Genomic DNA, 12,840 nt, shown 5'->3' with positions numbered 1-12,840 from the left:
ATCATCTTCAAGTTATATTTGTTTCCCCCTCCTCCGATCCATCCCTCAAGGTTTACAAAGGTCTTGGCTTGCAAAATCTGTGTCTCCGCAAAGTTTTTGTTAAGCAAACATTGGTGGTGCACCTGCTCCACCAGGCACTGTGCTCTCCATTGTGGCTACTCTGAGGCCAATGAGAGAGCTTCTGCTCAGGAGCAACTTACAATCAAGGACTGAGACTGAGTCCCGACAGCCGGGATAATAAGAACGGGCATCAGGTGTCGTGCACGGCCGAGCGGTCCAGGGACGGCCAGGCTGCTTGCTCAAGAGTGGAGCGGGGCTGGAGGGTGATTTACATGGAGCAAGGTCGGTTCACCTGGGCCTTGGAAGGCAAGTGGGATTTGGACGATGTGAAAAGGCTAAGAAGACAGAGGAATGGATGTGGCTTGGACAAGGTCATAGAGGAGGCAGGGAGACAGCAGGCCTTGGGTGTCCCAGCTGCAACTGGACTTGGCTCTAGGTTGCATGAAAAGAGAACAGCGGGGGTGAGACTGGAAAGGAAGCTCGCTCTCTGCAGCAGGGGAGCCTGGCGCACAGATAAGGGCACCTGGACGTGACTCAGGAAGGAGTAGCGTTCCACGAGGCTCTGCGGGAGCGTGATGCGCCCCGGGCCATAACTGACGAGGTTTGTCCGTGGCCATCAGCATGTTTCACATGCTCAGGCCTTCCTCACGGCCGCCTCTGCACCACACCTCTCTCTCAAACTTGAGATTCCTACATCCAGGTGCCTACCTGACACCCCTGCTTCGACATGTTATAAGCTCTCAAACTCAGCATGTCCAAAACACAGCTCCTGCTGTTTCCCCTGCTTGAGCCGTGCCTTCTGCATCTCAGTTGATGTCAATTCCCCCTTTCCGGTGGCTCAGGTCCCAAACCCAGTCTCCTCCTTGACTGATCTCTTTCACACTCCCATACCCTGATAATCTATAGGAAATCCTGATGGATCTGCCTTCAGAATCTCACCAGAAGCCATCACTTCTCACCGCCTCACAGCCTAACCGGTCTCACTGTGCTATTTGGTCCCCACTGTCTATTCTCAACACGACAGCCAGGGTGACCCTGCTGAAGGATCAGGCAGATCGTGTCACTCCTCTGCTCAAAATCTCCACTTCCTTCAAAGTACACGAAGCCCTCACAGTGGCCCACAGAGCCCTGCGGGACCAAAGTTCTGTTGCTCTCTGACCTCCTTGTCAGCTCTGCCCAGCCTCCAGGTGCCCAGAGGCGCTGGGCTCCTGCTGCCCAGCCAGGTGCACTGGCCTCAGCCACGCCGGGCACTCTGCCTCCTTGGGGCCTTTATGCTGGCTGTTCTCCATACCTGAAATACAGGCCGGGCCCACCTCTGCACCTCCTTCAATCTTTGCTCCAAAATTACCTTCTCAGGAAGGCTGACCCTGCCTGTTGAGTCTCACAGGGCAGCCCAACCCCCTCCAGTCCGCCCCATCCTACTTCCCTCCCTCATTTTCCCCATAGAACTTGACGCATTCGACTCCATAACTTCCTCCTCTGTAATCTGCACTGCTCACTGCCTGTCTGCCCTACCTGGAACTGAGCTCCATGAGGATAGGGTGTTTGTGAGTTGTGTGACTGATACAGCCTGTGTTCCTAGAGCATCTCCTGGCACGCAGTAGACATGCAGCGGCGTACTTGGAGTGAGCGAAGGTCAGAGCACTGCAGGATGGGAGGCGGGTGAGGGGCCCAGTGTCGGCATCCGGCCACATCAACGGAGGCAGTGGGATGGAAAGGAGGGGTGCGGGAGTTGGAGTGGGTGTGTATCCAGGGCCAGGTGACTCCACGTGGAGGTGCGGGGTTTTGTGAGAGATGAGGCTCAAGCCATGGGTTCAGTCCCGTGCGGTCCTATGAGAGTGGCCGCGCCCCAGAGCCAGGGGCTGTCTGCCTCCCCCTGCTCCACTGTCCTTACAGATCACAGAGGCAACCAGGTGAAAATGAGCAGGTAAAAATGAACAAAGTCCCAGTCCTGTAAAAACAGTTCCAAACCCCATGTCCTCCCAGCGGGTCCCACAAAGTGCCAGACTCGGACATGACAGGACTGGCAGATGGTTCTGCTAGGATCGTCTCGAGGAAGAAGAGATGCCCGACCCTGCACCCGACTCTTCCCGGGAAGCTGCCCTCACGTGGGGCTTTAAGCCTTTTCAATACGCGAAGCGCAGATGTATGCCTCGAGCCCCCGCACATTATTCTGAAACTGTGGTCTGACATTTGCACAATCCACTGATCTCCCTGGAATCCAGCTGCCTCACTTGCAGATTTTGGAAGCTTGTGATCTGCCCAAAACAGGGTAGGCCCTGGGGCTGTGGGTGGTGCCTCCTTCTGCCCTAATAGCTGGAGATGTGCTGGGAGCAGCCTACCTCAGTTGTTCCCTTCAATTATTAGTTCGATGTATTAGAATTCAACCATATTCATCAAATGTACTCAGTCACTTTAATTGGATTGTAAGAGAGTATGATTTATGAAACATTACATGGATCCTTCCAGCTAATATGAGACTTAAGTATTACTTATTACTATGGTTTCTCCCCTCTCTTCTATTCACGGGCACATGCATTGCAGATCTATGTATCTGGAGCTTGTTAAAGTTAGGAACAATTTATTTTTCATCGTTGTATCCACTTGGGCCTGACATAGTACCAGGCTATATTGTAGGAATTAAGAATTTATATTCTCAGAACTTGAAAGTTTTGACTGAGCCAGGACTGATAGGTTCAAATCTCGGATCTTCCCCTTACTCTCTGTGTGATCTTGGGGAGGTTACTTAACCTCTCTGAGCCTTGGTTTTCACATCTGCAAAGTGGGGATAAAAATAAGATTTACTCCAGAGGCTTGTAATGAACACTAACAAGATTATTCCTGTAAAGCACTTGGCACCGTACTTGGCATGTCACAGCTATCGGTAAACATCATTTTCATAGGTAGATGAACATTGAAAGAAGCTCAGTGATTAAGAGCAGTGGATCTGGAGTCCTGGTTCTTCCTCTTGCTCCTTGTATGACCTGGGACAAGATGGCTAATGTCGCTAGGTCTCATCTGTTTTCTCACGTGTGACAGTTGGGGCCAGTCCAGGTAGATGACCCTCAGTGGGTCTGTACGTGGACAACAGCTGTCTCCCCAGTGGATCACAGGGCCCAGGCTGTGGGCAGGGTTTTCCAGATGCAGAGGCCAAGCAGAGCTCTGGCCCAAGGAAGGAGCCTGGGGTGGGGGGTTGGGGAAGGCAGTTTCTCCGACCTTGAACTTGGAGGTGAAGAGAGAAGCCCTGTGGTACCCAGTGGGTGAGGAAGGTGAAGGGGAAAGCAGAAAGTTGGGAAGTAGGACAAAGCAGTCATCTAGCCATCAAAACAGGGACACTGAGTTGCCATCAGCCAGAGGCAAACACCCAGCCTCAGTTTGGGACTTGTCCTGGGAACAAACCTGGGAGAGAACGAATGAGTGATGTGGTCAGAAGAGTGGGAGCAGGGGAGACCTGGGCTGAACACCGCAGGCCTCTTCTCTGCACCCTCTCCTCTCTGAGTGTCCCTTGGTGCATCAAAGTGCCTGTGAAGGTGCCCTCGCTTCACAGAAACGCGCATTAACCTTTTTAAAAGCAACTTCAAAATGCTGGCCAAATTTACACATTTTCTTTGACTTCCCCCCTGCTTGACTGAACAATTCCCCACCCCCATCCCCCTCCCCCCTGCATCCACCTCTTCCATGCCGTTTTAATATCAAGGACAATTTTTATCAAGTCTTTCTCTGTAATCAGGATATAAAAATTATCCCAACATTTCTCTTTGAAAATGGATCTCCAGAGACTCAGTAGGCCTTTATGCATTACTAATAAGTTCTTTAGTGAAACATTTTGTCTTTTACTAAAATAAATCTCTCCTATTAAATCTTCCATATGAAAAATCTGATAGCGTTTAAGCTGACTGGTTTCATTTGCAGAAAAATCACTGTACTCGTTAAGGACTTGGGAGTTGTCGTAGTTTGTTTTTGATAAGACAAGGGGATCTTGTTACCTGAGTTCATGAAAAAGATGAGAACAACCATTTGCAGAGCCAGATCTTTGTGTTAGAAGACAGCGTAGTGTTTTGCTAGTGTGGCCGCCAATCTCATGAGAAAAATACATCGTCCAGTATTTCTTACAGTTGACTGTACCCATTCCCCAGGGCTGCTGTAACAAGTACCACAGACCAGGTGGCTTAGAACACCAGAAATGCACTCGCTCCCAGTTTTGGAAGCTGGAATCTGAAACCAAGATGCCAGCATGGCCATCGTTCCTCTGAAGGTCTAGGGGAGGAACTACTCCAGGCCTCTGGCAGCCTCACAGTTTCCCTGGCTTATAGACAGTCGTCTTCACATTGTCTTACCTCTGTGCATGCAGTCCCTGGGCCTGAATTTCCCCTTTTTGTAAGGACGCCAGTCACTTTGGATTAGAGCCCACCTAGATAACCTCGTCCTACCCTGATCACCTCTCTTAAGGCCTGTCTCCAAATGAGGGCGCATTCCAAGGAGCCGGGGCTTAAGACATCAACACACCTTTGCAGAAAGACGTAATTCCGCCCAGAGCTTGGCCATCCAGTGTCAGTCACCTCCCTCATGTTCATTATTACACACGGCTGCCCATTCCGTTCTAAAACAGATCTTTTGTATGTTGAGCCAAAAATCTGTTACCCCATAGCTTCCCCCACTGACAGCAAGGGGTGAGAGAGGGCACTGTTTTTAGTAATGGGGACCAGGATGTAGCCCTGGCTGGCTTGAACAACACGGCCTTGAAAAGTGTCTGCAAATCTTGCTGCGCTTCATTTCCTTACTTCTAAATTGGAGTAATAGATTACAGGAACGCTGTGAAGCTGTAATAAGATACTGTGTGTGAGAATGCTTCTGAAGGTATATAGGACTGTTCCATTGGATTTCAAGTTTCTTAAAAATAGCTCCTCAGAGGGACAACGGCACAGACTGCAATCCAGCCCGGCTCGAATGCCCAGCTCCTCCACTGACTACCTGGATGGCTCGGGAAGTTATTTCCCCTCTCTGTGCCTCCCTTTTATCCCTTAAAATGAGGATATTAACAGTCCCTCTGTTAAGCACTTTTATTGAAGATTAGAGTGTGATTTACCAAAAGCACTTAGAAACTGCCTGGTCCGGGATGCGTGCACTATTATATAAGTCTTAGCTATTTTTGCTGAGGGTAGGATCACATCTCAGTACCCTGTGTGCAGTTCCCTCCCAGTTTCTGGCCTAGAACAGATGCTCCACAAAGTTTGTTGAATGAATAAAGGAACAGACAACCGTGGCTCCTGCCTTCAGGAGCTGGATGCAATGAGCCCTCCCTCTTCTCTGTAACCTGCTTAGCTTCCCCCCCCCCCAACCCGCCGTGCAGGGGCCATGTTCCCTCCTCCCCAGGCTGTGCGTCCTGAACCCAGCGTGGCGTCCTCCTGCTGCGGCTCAGTTTGCAGGTCAGCCCCAAGCCAGCAAGTAATCCAAACCAGACGGAGAGGAATGTGCTTTTCTTTGTTACTAAAAATGAATGTGCTCAGAACAGGACTCTCTCCCCTTCCATCTCCTTCCAGTGCTTCTTCACCGCAACATCCCTGTTTTCCCGGTGTTCCCACCACTCCCTCCCCCCCCTCCCCCCCGACGTTTTCCTCCCCTTCCTGCTCATCGCTTCCCAACACCCGTCTCCATAGTTCGCCCACCCCTTCTCCCACCTCTTCCTGGAAGCCTTCCCAGCTACATACCAAGCAACAACCAGGGCACTTTGGTTTTGTCACAAGTATATTTATAATCAGGTGTGAGATGTAAAATATTTTAATATAAATTCCTCCCAAGCGGGCAGCAACCAATCAGAATGCACCAAAGCTAGGTCAGGGAGCACCACCCCCCACACCCCACCTCATCTGCTGTGCCAGATTTAACTCTTTCATTCCTGGGATCCAGGAGGGAGAGGTGGAAGAATTTGGGGGAGGGGAATAAAGTGACCAAGAAGTGGGGAAAACACCTGACCCTCGACTGATGTGGGACAGTGACTGTTTTCTAGGTGGAAGAGAAGTATTCCGACCCACTAAATGTCAGACTTGAAAGCTAATTGTCTACCTGTGCCTAAATTCCAGGAAGTCCTCTGTTGGGGTAGGCGATGCACAACATGGTTTTCAAATCAGACTGAAAGAGACTAGACGATAACAGAAGGTGTATCATCAGGTTTGTGTCTTTGGATAGATTTTACTTATTTGGAAAATGACCAGCTTTTGATCATACAGATCAACTGATGATCATAAAAATAGTAGCCAGTGTTTCCTAAGCATTTACTTTGTTACAGGTGCTGTGCGAAGGCCTTTATAAGGCTTCGGGAATTCGACCTCCACAGAGTGGTTGTGAATTAGCTTGGCTTGTTTTAATTTTCCCAATTGCCAACCCTTACTTCTCACCCACTTACCTCCACGTATACCCAACTAAATAATCCAATAAAGATCTTAGTCTACATGTGGTATGTCCCTTCCTCCAGAGTCATCTCTGGCCCCTAAGCTAGGTAGAGTTCCCTGCAATGTATTCACACAGAGCCCTGAATTCACTCACTCTGTGTTTTGATTGCCCATTTGATATCACAGGGCTTGGCATGTGATGGTGCTCAGTGAGATTTGCTGGAGGAGAGAAAGGAGGACAGTCATTGGATAACATGCACTGAATGCCCACTCTGTGAGGGTCCCTGTCTTGTGGGCTTTGAGGAAAAGCATGAGACATAGACCAGAAAGCCCTGCCTTCCCCACAGGAAACATCTAATGCTGTGATGGTAATATTTCATAAGAGTTTCTGTTTCACCCACAGCCATGGCGATGCACACATTTATGCATCTGATGCCAGGAAATCTAGATGCTCCAGAAATCAAACAAGGACCAGCCCAGTTTTGTGTTACGTTGACATATTGCCACCATCCACACTAACCAGTGTACCTCTGTGACTCAGAAGACATTTATCATTTTGTTAAATACAGTTATTTTTGAATGAAGCATCTGATGCCTAGAAATTAGTTTCCTTACATCTCTGGAAACCAGAGGGACTATTTTTGGCCTCATTGATTTCCCTTAACTGGCACATTTTCAGTTAACATACAGTCAACAGGATGGCTAAGCCTTATTAGTAACGACAGGGCTTGGGCCCTCAGTTAAACTGGCAAAAAGCTCTTTCCAATCATAGAACACAGCAGTATGAGAAACTTAAACTGCCCAGGCTCAAGGACAGAGGAAAGGACAGAAGTCGAGGAGAAAAACAATGAAAAAGGCTTCTTCACATAATTGGAGAATCAGAGGAAGGAGCGATGCTTAGTATGTTTTTAAGTGTACATGAAAAAATAAACTTGAGTCTTAATGTTAATTAATTAATTAGTTAAACTGCCCAGGCAGCCAAAATGCATTTAAAAAAACATTTAAACGCGTTTTGAAATGACAAACTACAAACAATTCACCCTTTTTGCCTCTCCTCCCCATTTATTAATTTATACGTTTCTCCTATTTAAAATGGTCACAGGTTAGCTCTCAATGGCACATGCCAAGTGTGTGAAGCAAGAGGGCAGCTGCCTTGGCACGATAAATATGAGTCCCACATCTGCTCCCAAAGCACTGGTGATGGCCCCAAGGTTTTCCAGCCTCTCCCAGGTTAACAGGCAGCCCTAACAGAAAAATGGGCAGACTCGGAGGCATTTGCAGTTTGCCGTAAGGAAGGTGCAAGCACCAGCCTCAGCTCCACAGTCGAGGGCAGGATGTGGGAAGATACATTACGCCTGTTCGTGTGACTTTGTGGGGAGAAATGCAAACTAAACTACGGTTCCCATTGTGACCTATGCCATCTACACTGCCTGACTCACCCTTCTCCTTATCCCCCCCTAAATTCAGTTGTGCAGTGATTGGCGGTGAGTAAAATCAGAGGTGTTGGTAACTGCCTCACAGCATCTGTGATTTTCCCTCGTTTACGCATCCGGCTGCTTCTCCGATCTTCCTTGTGTTGTCCTGCACAGTTCTTCTGTATTGTGGAAGCAAAAGAGAAAAACACTCAAGAAAAGAGAAGTTTGTAAATGTTCCCCTTTTATCTGTCTTTAATCAGTACGATATTTTATGCTATTTAGCAAAAGAGTATAGCATATATAGACTATAAGAGATGGAGTGTGGTATAAATTGAACTAAGTTACTAATAAACAGAAAGCGTTTATTATAAATTCATACATAATATTGATGATATGGGCAGTTGTTCATTTTGATGGGACTTCTGGTTGTCACTGGCTTGGAGTGATTCCCCAAATCTAGAGTTTCTTCTAACTCTGGTGCCTTTATGTGGTTTGCATTTTATTTGCTGTGTTATGTAGTTGGAACTAATAATGCAAGGAGCTCATGTAGTTCAGTTAGTTTATTTAAATTCAAAAGAAGCCCGAAGGCCTAATCTCTCACTTGCCTTAGAGGAGAGCTATTTCAGTCCCATAGTTAATGTTATGAATTAAGCCCTGGTGTAAATAACCATTTTATTCCCCTGCACTTTTACTTGCCCACATCCTTCTGGAAATGTGCTGGAAAAGGAGAAGGTTCATGCCAAATGTTAAACTTGGCCGTTGCACCTGACTTAGACCCATAAAAATGATGAACCAATATAAATCTGCTCACCTGCTCAAATCTAGGTCATTATTTTATTCCCACTTTCAAAAACCTTGAGAGATTTTGAAACTGTAGGGACACTGAGGTTGTGAGCATCTGATTCACCCGCCAGTTTAATCACTTCGAAAACATCTGCTAAATGACTTACATGTCACAAGGACCAAAGCAGTGGTCTATCTGATTGAATTTTCCACTTGCAAGCTGTGTACACTGTCGGTACTTAATAAATCCTCCTAGACTTAATCGATTTTGACTTAATTTGCCACTTCTGCTGATGCGCTTCATGCCTCGTCTGTCACAGACTTCTCACAATTCTCAGAACGTATTGGGACTGTTGTCAACATATGCCCCTGGTGTCACTTTTTACTGTAACGGCTGGGTTATGTGGCATTCTCCTTTTACTAGATAAGGAACATTCGAGGGGGAATTAGGTGTGGAATCAACAACGTATAGCAAAGTATGACTTTCTCAGAGCAACTCTGGTTGTCTCTCAAGCTCTCACAGCCATTAGAAGGAGTTGAGATACAGGAATGTGATCATTCCCATTTGACAGATGAGAAAATTGAGGCATGGACTATTATAAATTATTTGTAAAAGTTCACCTAACCATTTCGAGATAAATCCCCTACCAGAATTCCAGGATTTTCCAACTATAATGCGTAGCTGCTCTACACTCTACGTTAGTCACACCATGTTAATCAGCCCTGGCAAGTTTCAGCAGGAAAGATATCAAAGAAAAACAGATACAAGGCTCTTCTGAAGGGAGAAATGGCCAGTGTTGGCACTGGTTGTGAGAACAAGAATAATAAAGTGTTAAAGACCTTGTAGACAGGCCAGAGAGGAACACTGTGATAGAGAAACTGAGCGAGTATCAGGGAGGTTGATTTTAATCCCATGTGTTTTTATCTACTGTGCAGAGAAAATGTCAGTAATAGTAATATTGAGGATGATGATAATGTTAATAAAAACTTTAGAGGGCTTACTACATGCCAGGAACTGTTCAAACACTTTACATGCATGAACTCTTAATCATTACCAAAAGTCTACGAGCTGGGAACTGCTGTTAGCCCCATTTTACAGATGTGGCAACTGGAGGCCACAAGGTCCCATGGCAAGAACAGCAGAGCCAGACTTTGAGCCAAAGTAGTCCAGTTCCAGAGACTGTTCCCTTGACCAGTAGTTTAGACTGCTTCTCCCGGCAAGGTTTCAAGATAGAACAAGTTTCAGGAATATTAACTCCAGGATGAGAGCATTCGTCGTGGCATCAGGATTTTGCTAACTTGGTTGCACGCATGTGGAATGCAAGGGACTCTAAGAGGTTCTTCCATGGCTTCCATGGAATCCAGAGCAGGCCCCTGGGCCCAGAGTGTCCCTGCAGGCCGCTGTGGGAGCCCATGCTCCCTGACCCGAGTCTCAGAACTGGCGTGCTCCACTCCAGAGTGTGGTCTGTTCCCTTGAAAACTCCCAAAAGGGCATTTTTAGAATCTGCAGATCAATGGCCTGGCCCTCACCAAGAAACAATTCAAATTATCCCTGAGTAATACGGCAGGGGCCTAGTGTCAGCTGGAATTATAGATCATACAAAATCTATTGCTTTTCCCATGGAAAACTAATGGAATATAGTTGTCTGTTAGCTATTCCTATGGGCAAAAACTCCTATTGGCAATCCCTTTAACAGTCTCCTCATTGTCTGTTTTCTTTTTTGCTTCCATACTTTAATTGACTTTTTCTATTAGGAGCATACTAGGAAAAGATTCTAAAAGTTACTTGTTTTAAAATAAGCAATTAGAAAAATCTCATTTTCCAATTATGCTTTTTCTTTCTCACACCAACCTGCTTCTGAAATCTTTTCCTAGCCAAAGCTGCGTTTATTCTCTCCCATGTCGTGTAATGTAATGACCATGTAATTGTAATAGCTCCGATCTGTTGTTCTGCCAAGTACATATTACAGCAATTTAGCATCTTTCTTCATCCTGTTGAGAACCAACGTGAGTATTCTGTATTAGAATCTTTCATGGTCACTTCTTTTAATAAACTTAATTCAGCTTGAAATTCTTACTTGCTTCTAACCATCCTCCCTAAACTAAATGTTCCTAGAGTAGAGATTATTTTGGGAGGTAGAATGAACTGCACAAATCCTATGTAAACTACAACAGAATTCTGTTATTGTTTTTAAATAAGCAGATTCCAAACAATGCAAACTGTAACAAAACTAGAGATAAAAAATTTAACAATCGGGGTAAGAATTTTATATTTGGATTTTAAAGCACAAATCTGAGTCCTTTGTTACCTGGTTCCGGTCTACTTCTTCCTGTTTTATCTCTTATCATCCCCGACTCCAGCCCACACCCCCTTCTGTATTCCAGCCTTGAGAAACTTCATGAAGGTCCCCAGATGGTACATTCTTCTAGCACATCCTCTTCCTCTTATTCTCATTTTGTATTCTACCCCCCACACAGACACACACATTTCACTTACCACTCACTCCCTTGCCAAGTTCCTTCTTATCCTTTAAGTCTCAGTTTAAATGTTACTTCTGAGAGCCCTTCCCTGACCCGCCTCCCGCCCCCGTCTCAGTTCTGACCCTTTCCCACCATTCTCTCTCAGTGTTTGCCTCCAGAACACATTCCCCAATTTGTAATTATACATGTATCATGTCATTATTTGGCTAATGTCTGTCTTCCCTACTAGACTGCAGGCTTCAGGAAGGGGTCAGCGTATCTCGTGTTTGCTCACCTTTAGTTAACTAGCACTTGGTGCAACGTCTGGCACTCAGGAGGAGCTCAACGAATATACGTGAATGAATATATTTCCCTCGCCCGGAAATCTACCAAGAACAATGGCGAATGTGGTCCAGACCACCTGTCGTTTCTATACCTCGTGCGTCCTGCGTGGGGTGAGCTGAACCCCTGGGGGCTGCAGTCTCCACATTAGTCCCTGGAGTAGGTGCGTCTGTCTGGACTTCTCCGGGGCTCCTGTTTTCCAGCTTTAGAAGGTTCTTCACAAGGACTCTGGAATGGCACCCTCCCACTCCATCCCGCAGAAGCTGTGCCAGTCCCCTTCTCCAGGGGCTGGACTCTGCCTCTCTTATCTCTCCGGAAACAGTGTTTAACCAAGGGAGGAAGAGTTAAAATAAAACACAAAACAATCCGAGCAGCCACAGGAAGACTTTTCCAAGACATTTTTATCTTTATTTCTTGGACTAAAATTGGGAGACTATTTTTGACACCTCTGTTTTGTTTCAGAACGATACACGAAGATGCTTTACATTTCTGCTCACTGCCCTTTCCCATTTGGTTTTGACAACTTGCTTGATAATCAGCAGTTTTTGTGCATTGACGCGTATCCTGACAAATCTTACGCCTTAACAAAAACTTCCTTACAAATTGTTTACTTTGTCAAATAGTTTGTTATATTTTGACAGTAGCTTTTCCTTTAGGATTTGAGAGTCCTATAGGATCCCTTACTAAAATTCTGCTGCCTAGAGTTTCCCAGGACTTGAATTCATATGCCTCAGACATCAATGCTACACCACCTTTCAAAATATTAATACTAGCTTGAACTAGGTCTGTCTCTTTAAATATGTACAGAAATATCTTGTAGAATTAAAAATAATTTTAAATATAAAATACTTGAGTAAGTGTAATTAAGTAGCTTTTATCATGTTTTGAAATGAAAATTTACTTTGTGGGAGAACCAAAAAGCCCATCAAAATACAACTAAATCTGTAATCCTGAACTTACTGTAAAGAGAATGTCATTTACAAATATTTCTTCTTTCTATGGTAATATTAACAACACTTCCGTGCTTGCGTGCCAGGCATATCTCTAAACCTTGTGTCTGTATTAGCTCATTTAATCCCGCGACAGGCCTTAGAGGAAAACACAATAATTATTTTCATTAATTAGTTAATTAATTAATTTTTTTTCAGAGCTGAAAAAAACTGATGCCAAGAAATGCAAGTAATTTTCTCAGTTACCCAGGCAGGAAAGGGCAGAGCCAAGTAATGTGCCAGGCTTCTGCCTCCAGAGCCCGTGAGCCTAGCGACTCCCTCTACCCATACTGATAGAAAAACCCAGGCAAATGATCTGTTGCCATCCCCAAATCCTCTTCTATATTCTATTATTTTTTTAATTGTATTAAACATTCAATTATTTTATGAAGGATAATGCCA

At 45.6% G+C, this 12,840-nt stretch overlaps 1 protein-coding gene and 1 long non-coding RNA gene across 9 annotated transcripts in view; one reads left to right on the top strand and one right to left on the bottom strand.

Moving 5' to 3' along the window:
- Positions 1-12,840, top strand: part of MBNL2 (muscleblind like splicing regulator 2) — a 149,323-nt gene that overhangs the window by 82,792 nt on the left and 53,691 nt on the right. The window lies entirely within an intron of this gene.
- Positions 6,964-11,758, bottom strand: LOC135322762 (uncharacterized). Of its 2 annotated transcripts, none has more exons than XR_010383583.1 (3): positions 11,403-11,758; positions 10,500-10,639; positions 6,964-8,043 (listed from the first exon to the last, which is right to left on the bottom strand). It is a non-coding gene; the product is annotated as an uncharacterized LOC135322762 (long non-coding RNA). The 2 variants fall into 2 exon arrangements; XR_010383582.1 differs by having other exon boundaries at positions 11,544-11,758.

Source organism: Camelus dromedarius, chromosome 13, assembly GCF_036321535.1.
Source record: "Camelus dromedarius isolate mCamDro1 chromosome 13, mCamDro1.pat, whole genome shotgun sequence".
Lineage (NCBI taxonomy): Eukaryota > Metazoa > Chordata > Mammalia > Artiodactyla > Camelidae > Camelus > Camelus dromedarius.
This window is presented reverse-complemented; position numbering and strand designations above follow the sequence as displayed.